The 21089-nt window shown below is 38.6% G+C and overlaps 1 non-coding gene across 1 annotated transcript; it reads right to left on the reverse strand.

Moving 5' to 3' along the window:
- Window positions 1-11907: 11907 nt before the first annotated feature.
- On the reverse strand, window positions 11908-12022 carry LOC146004539 (U5 spliceosomal RNA). The gene has a single exon (XR_014443938.1). It is a non-coding gene; the product is annotated as a U5 spliceosomal RNA (small nuclear RNA).
- Between the last annotated feature and the right edge of the window lie 9067 nt (window positions 12023-21089).

The following is a 21089-nucleotide window of genomic DNA, read 5'->3' on the forward strand; positions in this document are numbered from 1 at the left end:
ATTCTTCCAAAGAATAAAAAGTATTGAAGACTGTGTTTGTGTACGACAAGACATAAATAGATTGATTTGATTTGATTTGAATTTAAAATTTTGGGTGCGTCAGCACTAAGGCTATTTTGAACCCGTCACATTATACATCACACAACTCTAACGTTGCATAACTAAAATTATAAAATGTTAAAATCTTCTGACTTTCGGTAAAAGCTGAGGCTGGAAAGGAGCACTCAGCACAAATAAAGACAAAACACAGGACAACACAAACAACATTATACTGGCCATGGGGCCAGTCGCCAGAGCCTCGTTAGTCTGCAGTCCAGGGTGTACTATGTGGAAGTGAGATTGACTATTGGGTGCACTACGTGGTAGGAGCACCCCTTACACCCCATAAATAGATTGAGTACGTGGTGCTTATGCAACGGTCTTTCTTTGAATGAAGCAAAATGCTATTCCTTTACTTATTCTAAACAGAGAACGGTCTTAAATTTTCAATATAAAATTAATAATATCAATCTTAAAAAATCGGAAACGGCTAAGGAATTAGGAATCTATTTTGACTCTAAGCTAACTTTCACTCGCCATATTAACAAAGTAATAAGCGACGCTTACAAACTTATCGGGTTCATTATTAGAATGGTCACAGGCTTTCGAGACACCCAAACCCTTAAGGTATTATATTACTCTTTAGTACGCTCAAAACTTGAATTCGGGTCTGTTATATGGAACACTGACAGTATAGTACAGATTACAAAAATAGAGCGAGTACAATCGGGAATGTTACGTTACATGAAGTACAAACTTGAAGGTACTTATCCCAGGTTTGATTAGTACAATAATCTAATTGACGAGCTCCGAATACACAGGCTTGACGATCGAAGGACAGTCCGCGACCTGCTGCTGCTCTGGAAAATATTTAAACTTCGCTCTCCTCTTTGGATCTCACAATTTAAATTACGCGTTCCTGACAACAAGACACGATCCAAACATCAAACATTTTTTTGTGAATATAGAACGCGAACAAACATTGTCAAGATATCCCCTATCTGGAGAATGAGTGTCCTCTACAATGCCTTAGAAAAGCGTAACAAAAATATTGATTTGTTCTGTATGCCGTATATGCAATTTAAAAACAATGTAATGAGAACACTATCAAATAACGCTCACTGAAACATGTATGATAACCTCTTGTAACATGAACTCTCTAACTGGGCATGAGCCTGTTGGGTTCATTTATGTAAATAAATAAATAAGCCTTGAGTAAAATTTTCTCTAACTTTTACAGCCTTTTCGCGAAAGCAAAAGTTAGTAACATTACAATGACTGTGACTACACTAACTGAGTGAAATAAAATTTGTACTAGATATTCACTCATCTGTTGAATCGAGTAGTGAATTCTCCCAGTAATATAATAAAAATAAGAAGAATTGGAATAAAATTGGTTTATTTTATTAGTTCATAATATTTATCATTGTATAATAACATTTTTTATCAATTTTTATTAATGTTGTTATATCATTGTCCCGAGTTCCTGCAAAAAATTCTGGGAACGCCCAAAGTCGGAATAACGCCAAAATGAAATTAATTTGTTATTATTATTAACAATAATAATTGTAACTTGAAATGAACGATGCCTACTTCTAGGATAGGAGCTGGTCAACGGATCGCTTCCGTTCTCCCGGCGCTCATAAGCATTACGCCATTACATACATTTATTTACGGCTACGCAAGAAAAAAGAGAAAATAAACGCTGGTTTTACACCATCGTGCAGAAAGACACTGTAACATTTTTCTCCAGGTAAACTTATTGCACTGCAGTAATACCATAGACAAATTACATAGTCTTCTTAGTCTGTGGTAATACCATCAAAAATAAGAAAGATTACTACAATTAGGAAGACTTTTATGGAAAATGGAATTCGGGCTGAGGATTTTGGGATGTTTACTGTTCTTGTTAGGGTGCTTTTATTGTTATTCGGATTATCAATGTTCTAACACCATAGGCGTGCGCACGGTGGGGAAAGAGGAGCAATTGCCCCCTCTAATCATGGACGTCCGCAGATTTTTCCACGGAGAGACAAGCAAGGTATTATTCCGTGGGGCATATTACCCCATAATAGTGTTGCCCCCCTCAAAAACACAACTTTGAAATTATCGCATTAATGACTGAAATCCAATTCATTCATTCATTGTTTTCTGCCTAATTGGCAGGTTTTTCACTGCAATCTCCAGCTTTCCCTGTTCTCTGCCTTACGCTTCGTAATAGCATACGACCCAGTTAATTTAATATCATCCATAAGCTGATATCTCTTTCTTCCACGGACTTTTCTTCCTTCAACCATTCCCTCCAAGGCATCTCTTAGCAGGCAGTTCCTTCTTAGACAGTGTCCTAACCAGTTTCTTTTCCTCTTCTTGATGGTCTCCAGTATAGATCTTTTTTCACCAACTCTTTTCAGTACGGCTTCGTTTCTTACCTTGTCCGTCCATTTTACACGCTCCATTTTTCGCCATGTCCACATTTCAAAAGCTTCGAGTCGTTTCTCTTCATTTCTTCTCAACGTCCAGGTTTCTGCACCATATAGTGCTACACTCCACACAAAACATTTCACTAATCTCTTCCTTAGACCTATGTCCATGGGTCCACAAAAAAACATTTTTTCTTCTATTGAAAGCTTCTTTTGCTATTGCGATTCTCATTTTCACTTCTTGGTTGCAGCTCATGTCACTGCTTATAGTGCATCCGAGGTACTTGAAGCTATCCACTTGCTGGATTCTTTCACTGTTTGCTCTCACATTAATATTCCTTGGTTTCCGTCCTATAACCATTGCCTTTGTCTTCTTTACATTAATCTTTATTCCATACTGCTCACAGCTGCTGTTTAACTCTTCTAACATACTATTTATGGTTATTTCATCCTCAGCGAATAATGCCATGTCATCAGCAAATCTTATGCAGTTTATTCTTCTTCCTCCCAATTTGACACCTCCTGTACCCTGGAAACAAGTTTTCACTATATCTTCTAAATAGATATTAAACAAAGTAGGCGATAGGCAGCATCCTTGTCGTACTCCTCTTCCAATTTCACAGCCTTCTGTCATTTCGTCTCCTGTTCTCACTTTAACTCGTTGATTCATGTATAAGTTGCTTAGAAGTCTTCTCTCTTTCCAATCTACACCAATTTTCTTATGCGTGTGAAATATATAATTTTAGGTTGACATTCAATTTCTAAGGGGGAGGTGTGGCCATCCTTGCCCGCCCTTCCAGACATGCATGTCCCTCCTACATTATTGTACTTTAGCCTAGAAATTTAGTGGAGAGAAATCTTATTGCCGTTATTGAACGATATTATATTCTTAAAGAAAATTAAGTATTTTCAAGCCGATTAAACTTCAAAGCAATTACGGGGCAAGGGGGGTGCAGTGGCGAAACCACACGCGGCAATGGGCATTGCCTCTCCCCAATCTTGAACGGAAATCTATTCTGCAACGTGCCTTATGTGCACTGCTTAAATTAATATACCACGGCTACAATATCTTCAGGGTAATGGGTTCTTTGTGTGAGAATGCAAATAAGAAAGCGTTATAGCCAAAGGATATGATGAAAATGCGAGTCTATATTCTGATAATCTTCACAGTTACAGAGATTATACGATATATGTACATGAATATTTCTTTGGAAGAGATTATGTTATAGCCAAAGGATATGATGAAAATGCGAGTCTATAGTCTGAGAATCTTCACAGTTACAGAGATTATACGATATATGTACATGAATATTTCTTTGGAAGAGATTATATTTGCCTTCTTCTTCTTCTTTCTTGTACTAGCGTAGATCTCTTCTTTAGTAAAGGAATAGGCTTCTTCCTTTTTCTACTAGCGTAGATCTCTTCTTTAGTAAAGAAATAGACTTCTTCTTCTTTCTTCTACTAGCGTAGATCTCTTCTTTAGTAAAAGAATAGGCTTCTTCTTCTTTGTTCTGCTAACGTAAATGATTGGCTTCTTCTTCTTTCTTCTATTTCTTCAATCTTTTATTTACAAAAAATAGTTTCTTTGCCGTCTTTTTTCTTCTTAGGACATCAATTTCTTTTGTGAATAGATGCTTGACTTCTTCTTCTTTCTTCTATTTATCATGTATTTCCTCTATCTTCTATTTGCAGCAAATCAATCTATTTCTTTTTCTTCTATTTATATCGATCATATATTTTTCCTATCTCTTCTTTTACAGCAATCTTATACTTCTTGAAAGGTCAAATACCTTTGCAGGTTTCCCTCTTTTCTGAAGCCTGAACACAAGCTCGAAAATATTTCAGGGGCGACAAATCTGGATATAGCGTCACCTCCTATCCCAAACCAAAAGGGACAGCCCAAGATCGCTAAAGATAAGCGCTACCTGTGGCCCAGTACGTCTAAAGAAAAGCGCAACCGTAAGTGCTTTGGAGCATCTAATTTGAATACAGCGCCACCATGGACAAAACAACCAAAACCTAGCGATATTCTCATCGGCGAGGTATAGAGAATCAAATCCGATCTCAAGGATCGAAAAAGAACACATTTCTGAACTCGTCACTCAACTTATTAAATCTTCTGAATATTCCATATATGGGCATATCCTTCATCATCATAATCTCTTATTTACATTAACTAACTAACTCTCTAGCCTTCTTAAACCCGAAGGTTCATGGCTGCAGCAACACAGGCCTTCCATCTTTCCCTATCTTGAGCAAGTTCTATATACTCTTTTCCATCCCTACCGATTTCCCTTAGGTTCATCTCAACGTTGTCCCTCCATCTTCGTCTTGGCCTTCCTACAGGTCTCTTACCATCAGGTTTCCCAACAAGAATCCTGTAAACTCCTCTTTCCTCTCCCATTCGTGCCACATGGCCTGCCCACCTAAGTCTTCTTGATTTAATTATTCTAATAATGTCTGGACATGAATACAAATTATGTAGTTCTAAATTATATAACCTTCTCCACTCACCTGTCTCCTCATCCCGTTTAGGTCCAAAGATTTTCCTAAGGATCCTATTTTCAAATACTCTCAATTTATGTTCCTCTTTCAATGTAAGGGACCAAGTTTCACACCCATATAATACTACAGGCAAAATTACTGTTTTGTATATTTTAACTTTTAGTTTCTTAGATATTAAACGAGAAGACAAAAGTTTATGAAGAGAGAAGTAACATGCATTTCCTGAATTAAGCCTACTTTTTATTTCCTCTTTAATATAATTTTCATTTGTTAATATTACTCCTAAGTATTTGAATTTGGAAACTGGTTCAAACGAGTTGTTATCAATAATTAGATTTTGATTATTACCTAACACTTGGTTTCGGCCTGTAAGCATATATTTAGTTTTTTCTTGCTTAACTTCCAAACCTATCTCTTTAGCAGTTTTGAAAAATATTTTAGCATTATTCTTAATTGTATTTATATCATCCCCTAATAAGTCTACATCATCTGCATATGCTAACAACTGAGTCACACCATTTAATTTTAGTCCATCGTTAGTTTCTTTTACCGTCCTAACAGCATATTCTAAGGCAAAATTAAAGAGCAATGGAGATAATGCATCTCCTTGTTTTAACCCATCATGAATTGTAAATTTGTCAGACACATTAATACCCACACGAATTTTCCTTTCTGTTTCACTGGTGCATACTTTTATCATACTAACAAGCTTCTTAGGTATTCCAAACTCTACTAATATATTATATAATTTATCTCTTTTGACCGAATCATATGCTTTTTTGAAATCAATGAATAGCTGATGGAGATTTTGATTATATTCCCACTTTTTTTCAAGTGTCTGTCTGATGTGAAAAATTTGATCTGTAGTTCATCTGTTACGTTTAAATCCACATTGATAATCACCTATAATTTCATTAGCATATGGGGTTAGTCTTGTTAAAAGAATGTTAGATAATATTTTATATGTTGTTGAGAGTAGAGAAATTCCACGGTAATTATTGCAGTTCATTTTATCACCTTCTTTAAACACAGGAACAATTATGGATTCTTTCCACTGTTGAGGTATTTCTTCGTTATTCCATATTAAACAAATTAATTTATGAATTTGACATATTAACGAATTTCCACCATATTTAATTAACTCAGCTGGTATTAAATCAATGCCAGGTGCTTTGTTATTCTTTAGCCTTTTAATAGCATCTTTAACTTCAGTCAAGTTAGGTTCTGGAACTAAAGGTTCTGCTGTGTGTACTTCATTTACTTCTGATTTATCTCCTACATGAACATTTAAAAGGTCATTAAAGTAGTTCTTCCATCTATTTAGAATATCACTTGGGTCAGCTAGAAAATCACCGTCTTTATCTTTTATCAAGTTTACTTTATGTTGCCACCCCTTTCTAAATTCATTCACACCTTTATATAAATCTCTGATATTTTTGTTTTTACTGTTTGTTTCAATTACGTTAATTTTGCTTTTCAAGTAATCTCTTTTTTTTACTTCTAAACGTGCGGTTAACTTCTCGCTTTATTCTATTATAATTGCTTAGATTTGTATCATCAGAGTTATTTAACCACCTAAGTCTAGCCTGATTCCTTATTCTATTAGATTATGAGATTCATTATCAAACCATGGCTTACTTTTTCTTGGTTTATGGTATCCTATACTTCCTTTAGCTGCTGATTCGATTCTACCACTATCTTTTCCCATTCATTCATAACCAATTCAGCCAATGTTGGGCTTAGGCTAGAACGTATATAAATGGTCTTTAAAAAATTAGTGGAAATGTCCATTCATTCACCAACGTGCATCAGACTCGTACACCAAAAATGAAGTCAAATTCGGTGAAATTCCGATATCTTCATACTGAAACAAATTAAAGTTAGATTCGGAATGCGTACGCATATTCGCGTTTATCAGGGAAAAATTCACCATCAGTGCTAAATCACACAAGATATTTCATGAAGTCGTTTAACACGTGTGACTTTCGGAACGGGCCCCCGACAAAAGCTTTGGTGCTCGCCGGTGAAATACAGAACACCGAAGCATGCATCAGCAGTGCACCAGCCCGTCCACCGGTGGAATCTGGAAAGCGCGGTAATTATTGTAGAATTTTGGCTATCCTTGTAACACGAAATTTGAACCTTCCTTAAAGTAATGGGCACTGTTTGGATTTCGAAAAAAGTTATCTATGTTGAAAAATAAAAATGAAAAATACCTTACGCAAGCATGCGTCCTTCCCATGGACAAGGTATTCTGCTATTATCACAGCGGCGTAGTGCCCACGTAAGGCTTGTAAGTCCACCTTACAAGTTCAAATTATTGAAGAAAACGTATTTCATTCCCGTATTTATCGCTTGAACACACACAGAAATATCAGACTGTAAGTAGAACTTTTTACGAAACAATTGAGGACCTGTTTTGATTCGAGTTGTTCTCTGTAAGGCTTCTACAGAGGACTTACGTGTAGGTGAATGGAAGAAATGATTTGAACTCGCCCATGGTGGGTGTGTTTGCTTACGTAGTATTTTCTCAACCAATGACAGGGCACCCCGATTCTGCGCCAGATGTAAGGCGCATTACAAGTAGGTGCTAACTGGCGAGAATTTCTGTCCTAGGCAGGCGAAGCTTACGCTGGCATGGTTGCCGCTGCGTATGAATCATATGCTTGGCACGGTGGGAAGAGAACAAAGAAATTCGACTCCCGTGTTGTTTCAACAATGCTTGACGGGAGGTGTAACAAAACGGGTGCCATTTTAAATGTGTAAACTAACTATTAAGTTCACAAACGAGATGGTTTAATATTGGATATTACCTCCATTAGAAGCAGCGAAGTTAACGATAAAAGAGGAATGTCTGGCAATCCTAGATCCGGCAGCAACCGCAAAGTTTGTCGCGTGCATCACAGTTGCCCGTAATGTTAAAGCATGCGCGTAATACTTAGCGTTATGATTTACAGAATTTTTTGACCTTTTCCTTTCACTAAGTTGCTTGATATGCTTTTCAAAATGTGCGCAAATATCGTAACCATGATAATGAGTAATATTCTCGAATGCATTTGCATTTGCAAATTGTATTCTACGCATTTCCCACAAATGGCTTTTTAGTGAAAGAAAAAGAATAATAAGAATAAAAATATGACATGAACTTTCCAGAAGAAGAGTTTGTGTCCTTAACTAAGCTGTATGCAAAATTTTTAAATTGCTACCAGTTGAAAGTTGAGCTACAGGTAATTTATTCTGAAGCTGAATATCGAGTAAACAGTGTGTTTGAACTTCATGAGTACTTGCGTACTACCCATTTGAATGAAGCTGTTGAACAAGTGTACAGACGGGATCAAATGAAATGTACTTCCCTTTTCCTACCAACTCAGAAGCGAGTTGGAAACTCTTCATTGCTCCTGTATAGATAAGAAAGTGGGCATGGACGTCCGCAGGATTTTTTCCAGGGAGGGGCAAGGAAGGTATTTTTTTCCAGGGGGGGCCAACATGGCATATTTTCCCCAATAATAGTGTTCATGCCTCAAAAAACATTGCTTAAATTTGAATTTATCATGTTCGTGCAATAATTAACACACATTATTGTGGCTGAAATTAAATTATATGTGTGAAATATGTAATTTTTTGTTGACTTTCGTTTTCCAGGGGGGGCCACGGCCCACCCTTGCCCCCCCTTCCGGACGCCCACTTTAAGTGGGGGAGGGCAGTAGCAGACAAGGCCATCACGCAAACTTGTTTCCGGCAAGCTTTCTGTTGGAGTCTTGGCAGTTTGTGCAAGGATTTTTGTGTTCCTACCACCCCCCTCTCCGCCTCTCTCTCTATCTCTCTCTCTCTCTCTCTCTCTCTCTCTTTTTTGTGTTTGTGTGTGTGTGTGCGTGCACGACACCTGTTTCATTTTAAGTTTGTCTTATTTGTATTGCATTGACTAATTGCTGGCCCGACTGGGTATGAACCAGGTTAGCAATGGAGACATAATGAAGGATCAAAAATACAAAAAACTCCTGGCATAAATTGTTAGTAGTAGTAAAGGTAAAGTAAAGTTCGTCGTGCGTATAGAACCGTACCATAAAGGCACATTTAGGGGATGTGGCAGTAGGGCGCCGTATATTCTCGAATCCGGCCATTTTGGAGGTCATATGATCAGCACCATGCTCCAGCCGTCTTTACTCCCCAGGGATGTAGTAGAAACGATTTTGATTTGATTCTTTATTTTATTTCGATTTTTGTGCCACTTTTGGCTAATTTGCGAAGATGGGAATGAGGGATGATATGATGAAATTGATGAATGGACACTCAGAAACATCCATGCCCAGGCCAGGATTCGAACCCGGGACCCCTAGCGTCGTAGCGCGATATGCTAACCACTCCGCCACAGGGGCCGGCTAGTAGAAACGAGAAAATAAAAAAAAATACATTCTGCGTATGTGACAGTATTTTTTGGATATTGTCTTGGAAGTATCTGTTAACATCCTAACCAGCAATTTTGTTTAAGGATAAAACAAGTTGAAGGCCGCGAGTGTTCCTGAGAAGTAATGAGCATATCACAGATTAATGCGCAATAGTTTATCTCGGGTTTTTCGAAAAAAAGAAGGATATACAAATAAATTCTACGAATGCTTACGTCATTGTGACCATGAAGTGCATTTAGCACACTAACGAGGTTCTGGCGTCTAGACATAAGGCCCGTATAGTGATCTGTGGGGTTTGGACTGTGTCCTATCCATATACGTTTGTAGTTGTCCTTTCACAAATTTCATCATCACCTTTCATCCTTATCTTTGTGATTACCCAAAAGTGGAAGAAAAGTGAAATAAAATAAATCAATCAATCGGTTATTGTGTCCCTGCGTTTTTCAATTTTTCTTTATGACCGAAAATTAATGTTTCACTGATGTAATGCATCATTATAATCATGTGAATTATTTTCCGTCATCATCGTGTGCTTAATCATTCCTTAAATCATAGACTCTAACGCTGTTGTCCTTAGTGTAATTGATCTTATTGTGTGGAAGTTTTGATGTAGGCAAAAGAATGGTTAAGAATAATTCTCAATTGATTGTTCGAAATTTAAAATATAATAACTCCGACGTGACGAATATTAACTGTTCTTAGATCGATGTCATAGAACGATTTCTCCTAATTAAAAGGATTGCGGCCTCCGTGGTAGAGTGGTTAGCACAGCTTGCTTAATCACCGGCCTTGGCATTGTGTTCATTCGGTGTTCACTGTGAATGTCCCTTCATTAATTTCATCATTTCATCGACCATCCTCATCGTCGCGTTTAGTCAAAAGTGACACAAGAAGCGAATTAAAATAAAGCAAATCAATCAATCAATAGAACATAGGGTCTCCAGTTTCATAGAGCAGTATGCAAAGCTCTAGGTCATGGAGGCCCTCAAAATTGAAATAATAATTGCAACAGAAAACCTGATATTAGAGTATTTTAAGAGTTTAGGCATATTAACAATTCACGTCAACCAACAGCACTTTCACCTGAATTGTGTGATATATGGTTCTGCCCTAACACTTCATTGATTAATTTGCTTTTATTTAATTTAGCTTTTTGTGCTACTTTTGACTTATTTGCGAAGATGGGGATGAGTGATGATATGATGAAATTGATAAATGGACACTCACAAACATTCATGCCCAGGTCGGGATTCGAACCCGAGATTTCAGCCTGTGTATGGAACCGCTGGCCATCCACAGTCGTGAGGAAATTGGGGAGCTAAAAATGATTAGCATGACTTGGTCACAACGACTGAAGGCTTGTCTTGCTGACCACACGTCACCCCATAATTCCCACCTTAGCAGGTGGATGTGAGGCTGGCAGTAGGTAGGTAGGACCTGGCCCTCACGAAGAGAGAGAGAGAGAGAGGCGGAGAGGGGGTGGTAGGAACACAAAATCTTTCCATAAACTGCCAAGACTCCAACAGAAAGCTTGTCTGCTACTGCCCTCCCCCACTTTCTTATCTATACAGGAGCAATGAAGAGTTTCCAACTCGCTTCTGAGTTGGTAGGAAAAGGGAAGTGCATTTCATTTGATTCCGTCTGTACAAACTAACAGAATTGTTCCTCACTATTCCTGCCTCAAGCTCGTCGGTGAAAAGGTCGTTTCTGCACTGAAGAGGATTCATTCATTTCAACGCAGCACACAGACTCAGGCAAGGAAATCTGACTTGCGACTGTTATCCATTGAAAATGAGCTACCAAAGACATTGACAAGAAACTCTCGATTCTACAACGATGTGATTGAGGTGTTCAGTCTAAAGGATCGTCGGATCGAGTTAAAGTATGAATGAGAATTTTCATTAAGTAATACATATTCTATTATTGTTAACCTTGTGTTCTGAAATTGAGTATGCCATACATGACTTAGATTGAAATAGATTCTATTTAGTTAAAATGTTTTGGGGTTTTCTTTATCCAATATTCAGGTCAGGTTTATCTAAGGAAGCCTTACACCTTTCATAGAATCACGCTACGCCACTGTATTCTCAGTTGATATAGAGGCGAGAGTGAGTATCGTAGACTAGTGGGAATGAATGCAGAAGTAAATTGGAACCTTAGTAGAATGCATTTAGGGACTTTATTTTAATGCTAAGAGAAATAAACCTGACCCGCCTAACCTAACTACGATTTTTTCAAAGAAACTTGAAGCCGTTTTCAGAGTGTTGAGACAAAGGCCCAGCCGAGCCTCAAGGAACGATGCAAGAGAAAACGACTACGGTACGGACGGAATACGGATCGAAGGAAATAGAACAAGTTGAAGAAGAATCGATTTCATTTAAGTGAATCTGAATAGAATACGAGATCAAAATGAACTGAAAATCCACAAAAACGGAACGATCTTCCCTTACATTAGCGAGAGAAATAACGAAATAGTATTTAAATTACTTCACTTGGCTCAACATTAGTCAAGCCATACGAAAAATGTATTATAAACTCATGTTTTGCTAAGCCATACGAAAAATTTATTATAAACTCATGTTTTGCTCCCCTCCACGGAAATCTTTAGTAAAAGGCGAAACATTTATACGAATTGAAGGGAAGCCAGAGTTATTTTGGATTTTTTTTTTTTTTTTGCTAGTGTTAACCCGTTGAGAGGGTTATCCCCTCACTTCGGTAAGTGATTTCATTGTAAGTTATGTGTCTTTCATCATTTTGGATGGTCTAAGTGCTTTTTTATATTGCAGAATATTTTTTCTTATTAAGATTGGTGATTCGTATGTGGTATTTTACTTTTGGGCATGGTTGAGAAGATTGTAAATATGGATTTCGATATTTGGAGTCGGAGTATTGTTGGTACTGCTTAGGCTGTAGTGGTGGGATAAATATGGCATGATAACTGCGATGGATGATATATATCGTATTCGTGTTTCTGTGGGTCTAGATCATCTAGATAACATGAATACATGGTGAGCAGGTGTTGTAATGGCGTATAAATATGTGTAGGTGCTGCATCATGTCGGATATCAAGATGAATGGTATTCCAGAATACTGGGTTTTCGGATATCATGGCTTTGTTTATGTATCGTTGGCGAAGGCTCTCGACGTGATACAGAATAGTCGGGAAGGAAATTCTGTCATACAGTAGTGCTGTGGGATAAGGTAATTTAATCCGGAAAGCCAATCTAAATGCGTGCCGTTCAAAGATTTCCGGTTGGTCGTAGAAGGAGGCAGAAGCGTCAATCCAAGCAATATGCCCGTGAGTGATGGCTGGGCGCAAGAACATTTTGTAGGTGGTTAGGACTGTTGTCGGGTGTAATCCCCAAGATGTACCCACCAGTTTCCATAATAGGTTTAGGCGGTTCTTTACCTTCTTCTTTATCCTTTCTAAGTGTGGGCGCCAGGTCAGTTTTTCATCTATGGTAACCCCAAGGTATGTTACGTGACTTGAAGGTAAGATGCGTCTCCCCTCTATTTTAATCTCCAAGAGTTTGGGGTTTCGGTGTACTTTGGAGCGACAGTGGGGAGGTAGGAAAACTACTGCCTGAGTTTTTGAAGAGTTTATTGATAGTTTCCATTGGTTGCACCAGCGAATAAAGGAGTCTACGGCCTTTTGGAGTGTTTTATTAATGGATTGAACTGTTTTCCCAAGAGTTAGGAAAGCAGTGTCATCTGCAAATTGGAATACGTGTGTGCTGGTATCCATGGTCGGCATATCTGTTACATACATTAAATATAACAGCGGTGACAAAACAGACCCCTGTGGGACTCCTGTGTGCAAGAAGATGGGATAGGATGTTGCCGAGTTCAGAGAGATGTATGCCATGCGGCCTGCCAGGAACGAATGGATAAGCGAATGTAGCATTGAGGAAGTTGGAATTTGTGGAGTTTATATATTAATCCGGAATGCCATACTTTGTCAAACGCCTTTTCGAGATCGAATAAAAGAAGACACGATGGCAAGGACTTGTTATAGTGGTTTCTTATAGTTGTTATCAATCTCAGAAGTTGGTCGTTGAGGCTGATGGATGGTCGGAAGCCTGCTTGATGTGCAGGTAGGAGCTTCTTGGATGAAAGGTGTTGGTGCAATCTGCGTACAAGTACTTTTTCAAATATTTTGCTGAGGGTCGATGTGAGCTGTATTGGTCTGTAAGAGGATACTTCGCAAACAGGTTTCCCGGGTTTGGCGAACAGCAGCATTTTGGAAACTTTCCATTCTGTCGGGAAGTAGCCTGTTCGTAGTATATAGGTATATATGGTGGCTAGGATGAGCAGAAAGGTTCTTGGAGCCTCTCTGACGAGTCGGTAGGTTACCGAGTCGAAGCCTGGAGCAGTGTTTCTTTTCCGAGATATGGCGCATGCTATGTCTTCTGGTGTTATAGGTGAAGTTAGAGGTTCATTTTCATCCATACTATGGTCATTGTTAGGTTTGAGAGCTCGGTTATGTGGGTTTGAGACACGTTGTACTGTACGTGATAGGGTTGTTTTGTGTAATGGTTCAGTTTGTGGTGTGAAGATACCTTGAAAGTGGTGTGCAAAGGCGTTTGCTTTCTCTTGGTCGTCGTCTACGGATTTCCCATCGACTATAATGGGATATGTAGTTCTTGACCTTTTCCCTGTGAGTTTGTTAAATTGCTGCCAGTATTTGGATGGATGTGATGTATCAGCCAGTGTATTGCACGTTTTTATCCAATTCCTTCTTTTATATGCAATAATATAGTTTTGTACCGTGCGGAGGAGTTGTCTATGATGCCGTAACGCTTCAGGATTTCTTGTTACAACATACTCTCGGAAGGCACGCCTGGAGGCTGAAATCAGTTTTAGATAGTTCGGCGGTAATTTTGGTTTATATAGATTAATGGTTTGAAGTGGGATGGTACTTTTCGCAGCTTCAGTTAAGGCGGAAGTGAGTAATGGGACTACATCATCCAGATCCCTATCGTTTGTTGGCGTATCTGCGTTTTGCACGGCGTTTTCGATTGCATTACGATATTGTTCCCAGTCTGCTTGATCGTAGGAGTACCTTGTTATGAGAAAGGGTTTGTGAGGAGTTGGTGCAGGTGCGTCAACTGTAAAGATTATAGGTGCGTGATCGCTACCAATGGGTTCAAGTACATCCACGTTGCTATTTGTAAGGAGGGAAGTCGATGTAAGTACAACATCTGGAGAAGTACTGCTGATTGGTCTAGATGGTTTCGGAAGTTGATGGAAATGGCAATTTTGGCAGCTGTCTATAGTTTGGTGAAATTGTCGCTTTTCGGCTTGTGGTCGACTATGGAGATTTATGTCGGCCATGATTATGTAATGCTTGTAGCTGTTTTCAATATAATTGATAAAGTTGTATGGTATAGGATGTCCAGGCCGGACATAGATGGTTGCTAGGGTAATGCTTCTGTGCCTCAGATATATTGTTGTTATGCTGTATTCCGGCAAGTTGAAATGCGGTGGTAATGTGTGTTCTCTGTGCGGATATGATTTTCGAAAGCCAATTGCAGTCCCTCCATTTGCACGTTGAGCTTCCGTTGGCCCATCATGTCGAATCATACTATATCCGCTGATCTTGGGTTTGAGTTTTGGCGTTAGGAATGTTTCGTTGAGGGCGAAAGCTGATATATTCTTTTCCTGCAAGACAGTCTCAAATAAGCTTTTGTGTTTTGTTAAAGCGCGAATATTTAAGAAGAGAAAATAATAGCCCATGATTGTTATGAAGAGTCTGAAAACTGTTTTAGGATGCACTTGTGTTTTCAAGAGGGTTGATATTGAAATGGACATGTGGTCCCGTATACGTAGCGTGTAACTGCAGTTTGAAAAGGGTTTTTGCAGCGAGTATGACTTGGTCCAGAATATGTGTGCGTAGAAATGGCTGGATGTTTTGACTTGTAATAGTAAAGAATCGTAGCAGATCTTCCACAGTGATTGGGTCCATTAGTGAATTTGCCGGTTTGGTTGAGCTATCTATAGTTCGGATGGGAACAACAAGCTCAGGGTGATTTGGTTCTGGGTTAGGTTTGGCTTGGCATTTATAGCTGTAAGTAGGATGTCCTTCAGAGCATGTGTTGCATTTAGGCGGGTTCTGGATGTTTGTACAAGTGTTGGTAGAATGTGGCCCAGAACAGTATCCACAGATTGCTGAATTTGGACAGTTGGTTGTAGTGTGCTGATTGTATGTTTGACAACGTTCACAACGCACTGGTAGTGGTGTTGACGTCCTGGAAGGTTCGACTCTGTGCTTTCGATAATATATATAGGCTCCATTGTGCAATAGTTCGTCCACGGTATCTATATCTACTGTCAGTATTCGAACCATATAGGTTGGTCCGTTGTCATTTCGGATTCTCATGCACTTGTGGATGGTGTGACCTTCTGCCTGAATTTCTTCAGCGATTTCTGTGTCGGTGTATTCAGGGGGAACACCCCGAATCACCACTGATAGCATTGGTGCTCGTTTAGGCGGAGGAGGTTGCTTTGGACGTGTAGAGGTTAGTGGCTTCATATTGGCATTTGTACCAAAAATTTGGTAGGAGGCCTTGTCTCTGATAATGGTGGAGAAATGTGGGTCAGTAGATTTTATAAGTATTCCGTTCCTGGTGAAGACTATTTCATTAACTGAAGCTCTTGGCACATATTTTAGGATTTGATTTAGGGTATGTTTTGGCGTCTTGTATTTGGTGTCGTAGTTCGAAAGAAGGAAATTGTACAGCACTGGTGTCTGTGTGTTTACTTCGGTCTTGTTCTGTCTGGAGTCTGTTCCCTCTGGAAGTTTCTGCTTTTTGTTGGCAAGTGGTGACCTAGATCGATCGCGGGAATCCATGGAAGAGCTTCGGGAATTTGGGTTTTCTAGCTTGTTCCGGCCTCTGGCTCTGACATCTCTAGGGACAGTACCCCCAACTTGTTGGGGGAGCCCTTTATGCATCGCTTCCCTTGCACTACTTTGCAATCGGCGAGTGAGTGTGGAAGCTGCACTTTGCACGTGATGGAGAGAGTCAGAGTCAAAGTCTCGGGACAGACACTTACCAAACAAGATTTTAGAACCAAGCAGCCAATGAGAAACGAGGACAGAAACCAAAGCCAACGAAAGAAAGAAAGGACTGGTACTATGACCACAGCTCCACCGGTGAATGTTTGGGGATACAACCTATATAGTTGCGGCCACCGAAAAGTGTCGTTCGAGTCAGATATCCCTTCGCAGCAAGGCGTTCAACAAAGTACCTCGGGAACACCAAACCACTGTGTAGACTGCAATTACCTCCAGTCGTCCGTTCCAAACGTACTGAAATTGCAGTCACAGAGAATGTTCCAAGGGGGTTTTCTCTCGACGCACTGACGTGATATTTTGGAAAAGTCAAGATAAGTTAAGATATTTTAGAAAACAGTTCATCCTTCTTTCAAGAAAAATCTAGTCAGTCTGACTGTAAGGCTTTGAGTTAAAGAAACACTATATGAATAATAATTGTATTATGGAGCTAAGTTTTACAATATTTAATGTATAATGAATTATTGTCAATTTATTGAACATAATGGTATCTTCAATCTTGATTTTGGTCTCCATTATTCACAAATATAAAAATAATATTTTCCTCTTTCTTCACTGCCATCTAGTGACGTAATTTTCAACTTTCATTTTTCGTCTTCTATTTCTTATTTTACAATGTTAACAATCAAACATTTTACTCGGTTACTTAAAATACGAGGTTCATGAGTAAAATTATCCACTCTGCAATATCAACAAAATTGGCTTGGAAATTATGGTGGTAGGATTGAGTATTAAATTTAAAGGGGGAGAGATAGGAGGCTTTTGATAAAGAGTTAAATCTTAGGTTGTCAAGGAATTTCTGTAGTGAAGAGAGAGTTCGAACATTAAATTTATCGACGTTTAGACCTCGAACGTGCCAAAAGAGAAGCTCGAAAAGACTAATTAATTATCTCGGGATCCTAAGAAAGTATTGACACCCCATTAAATTAATATTGTTGAAAGCCTGCAAAGAGATGGATATAAAAATGTTCTTCCTCGCTTCTCTCGCAATCGTGTGTTGCAAGAATGCGTGTTTATTTGGCGATATGCTGAGGTGAATGTGAAGTTTTATACTATAGGTGCATTACAAGACATAAGCGATATTCTCGATATTCATTAATAACATCAGTTAATTCTTAGTGTTGGTATACTGCTTAATTTAAAACAGGTGCTTCCTTTGGAACAAAAATATATCGAATCCGCATTTCTAACTTCACGTCACAGAAAAAAAATTACTTTAACAAGTGAAATTTGCACTGAAGATACAATCCACGTAATTTTTGTTGTGGGTTACTAAAAAAATTATATTTACCCCAATAAAAGGGGAGGGGTGAGGTCTTTCAAAGAGGAACCGTATTATATTATCTTCCTGAGCTTTACATTGTGGGGATAACTATATGGTTTGAGTCTGCGAATAATATAATTTGGGGGGGACGCATGACATGATTTGGGGGGGATTGCGCCATTGGCCTTGGGGGGGGGATGGGCACCCCTGGCCGGATATACAAATCTTGAGGCCCCCAGCAAAATATTGTCTGTGATATTACCGAAGGCCCCTTCTACCTACCTACCTATACACACACACACACACACACACACACACACACACACACACACACACTCACACACACACACACACACGTACATACATACATACATATTCGGTTTAGCTTGAGCTCTGATCTTCAGCTGCCGCGAAGCCTGCCATCAGCACGACGATGCGAGAGTTCCACAGTTCCACTGAGAGCAGAGTTCCTATCTACCTTAACAATTACCTACATCCATAATCTGACTTCAGAGCTTTTTGCTAGAGGTGTTCGGTACTTGCATTTAGTTTCTTTTTTTAAAGTGACAGTTTGAGAAGGTGATAATTCAAGGAAAATAATGACAGAGGATTCTTTCTGTCAGTGAAACCCCCATTGATGAAGCCTCCTCGGCGAAAGAGGCATTCTCCCTCCCCCAGGATGCGAAATTATTTACGACTGGTGGGGGGGAAAAGATCTTAATGTACAAACCCTCTCCCCCACAAACATGCACATAAATTAGACGATATACATATTTATAAGGTTATTATAAGTAAAAATTAACTACGAAATTAAAAATATATCAGTATTATTATTATGAATTACACATAAAGAAAATAATTTGTTACTTTCATATATATCAGATATTATAACGTAGCAAACTAATTCACTTATTAACTGGTTAAAGATGAAAAAATATAAATATGCTGACCAAGGCAGTAATTTATTTTATTAAAAACATAAACTAAACGTAACGTTTCAACCTTCTAGCAAGGTCTTCATCAGACTCTGTATCAAGTACAAAAGTAACAAGATACCAAAAACAGGGCATTATATACACAAAACATTACTCCCTCCAGACTAATAGAAAGTTGTTTTGGAACTTTCTCGCAGGTGGCTTTCACTATACTTTCACCTAAAAGGCGAAAAATATATACTTTCATATCGAATGTGGATTGGGCTTTATATATCACGCTCTTTTTCCTTCATTTTCTTCCTTCTCCTCTCCTCTTTCTCTCTTGTCCTTTCCACTCTTTCTAACACTTTCTTCCATTCTTTGTTTAACTTCAGTCCCCCATTCCAGTTCATTGTGTCTTCTTCACCTTTCTTCTCTATTTCCTTGGCTTCCTTCCATTTTCTCACTAGCATTCTCTTCTCCCTTCCTATCTGCTTAGCCTCATCCCACTCTATGTCATGTCCTGTTTCTCTCGTGTGTTTAAATATCGCATTTCTCTCTCTCTTAAGTCGTACATCATCCCTATGTTGTTTCAACCTATCTTTCAGTCTCTTTTTCGTTTCTCCTATGTACACACTCTGACATTCTTTACATTTTACTTCGTAGATAATCCCTTCCTCTTCCTCTTCTCTGTTTTCCCTTTTCTTGTTTGCATTCTTCGCTATTCCTAAGATGCTTCTCCCTCCCTTCCTGTAAGTTTTAATGCCCGCTTTCCTAAGCACTTTGCATATCTTTTCTGTGGTCTCCCCCATACTCCTTATTCCAAACCACCTCTCTTTTTCTTTCTCTTCATCTTTTTCTTTCTCTTCCAATTCTCCCCTTCCTCTTTTCTTCCTTCTTCTGTTTATGTCCAGTCTATCCTGCTTTTCATAGCCATTCTTTTCCAGCTGTTTCCATAGGCTATTTATTTTGCCTTCTTTTTCACATTCCTTCGTGCATATTTTCGTTATTCTGTCCTCCATATTCTTTATGAAATTTCTTTTTGTCACCTCACTTACATCACTTCTTTTGTGGCAGAATACCGCTGCTGCACACTTCTTCTGATGCCAAGCGGTTTCAATTTCTTCTCCTCTCTTCCTTTTCATCAATATATCAAGGTAGCTTAACTTGCCTTCTTCTTCTATTTCAAGTTCCAATAAAATCCCTCTTTCTTCATTTTGTATTTCTTTGGCAAAAATGTCAAGCTGCCTCTTTGTTCCCTTCCATATGCCAAAACAATCGTCCACATATCTGCAAAACAAAATTATTTTGTCACCTCCTTTTTCTATCACTTTCTTTTCCCATTCATTCATAACCAATTCAGCCAATGCTGGGCTTAGGCTAGAACCTATATTCAGTCCCTCACTCATTAACATTATTTTATCTCCCATTATACTGTAACCGTTATTCCAAATGGTTTCCAGCGCCTTCACTACCCTTTCACTATCCCATTCTCCTATAATTTCCTTTCCCATTCTCTTTTTAATAATGTCCAAAACGTGTTCCCTCTTGATGCTTGGGAACATACTTTTTACATCTAAGCTAAACATTGTCGTCTTCATCTCATTTAACTTAAGTCCTTTTATGAGGTCTACTACTTGCTCACTGTTCTTAACTGCTCTGCTTTCTTGCTGTGTTACTAACACTTCAATAACTTTCTTTAATTTCTTTTCCAAGGGTTCCAAAATATTGTTTCTGCAATTCATTTCTGCAGTCTTAACTTTATCTCCTCTTTGTGTATCTTTGGAAAGCCCTTCAAACTTGGTAGTCTTCCTGTCTCCTTTATGCATTTCTTGAATCCACTCCTCCTACAGTCTTGTATGACCCTTTCTTTTATAGTTTGTTCTTCTTCTGTTCCACAAATCTCCTCATATCCATTTTCATTTAGGTCTTCAAACTTCCTCTCGTACCATTCTCTTTCCATCACCACAATTGCTCCTCCTTTATCTGCCTGCTCTATCACCACATCATTTCTTTTCTTGATTTTCTTTATCCCTTCCCTTTCTTTCTGACTTAAATTATCTACTTTTCTTTGTTTTCCCATTTCTTTCTTCAGTATGGCTGCTGTTCTTCTTCTAATCTTGTCTCTAGCTGGTTCTTCTTTTATATGGAGTCCTGCTTCTTCAATGTCATATATAACTTCCTCATAATCTACATTTCTAAAGGATTAAAAATAAGTAAGAAGGGAGTGGTTTGCAATACCAGGAGATGGAAGATATTGGTTCAGAAAATGGAAAAAGAACTGATATGGAATGAAATAAGGGCAAGAAGAAAGGAGATAAAAATAATAAAGGAGAACCTTAAAAGAATTGAAAAAGCTATTGAAGATGGTCTCACCATTTTTACGAGAGAATATACATTTTACGAAATGAAAAGCTGGCAGGAGAAATTTAGAGAGAAAATACAAATAAAGTTGAAAAAGAAGGGAGA

This window comes from Lepisma saccharinum, chromosome 21 (genome assembly GCF_977018435.1).
Source record: "Lepisma saccharinum chromosome 21, izLepSacc3.1, whole genome shotgun sequence".
Classification (NCBI taxonomy): domain Eukaryota; kingdom Metazoa; phylum Arthropoda; class Insecta; order Zygentoma; family Lepismatidae; genus Lepisma; species Lepisma saccharinum.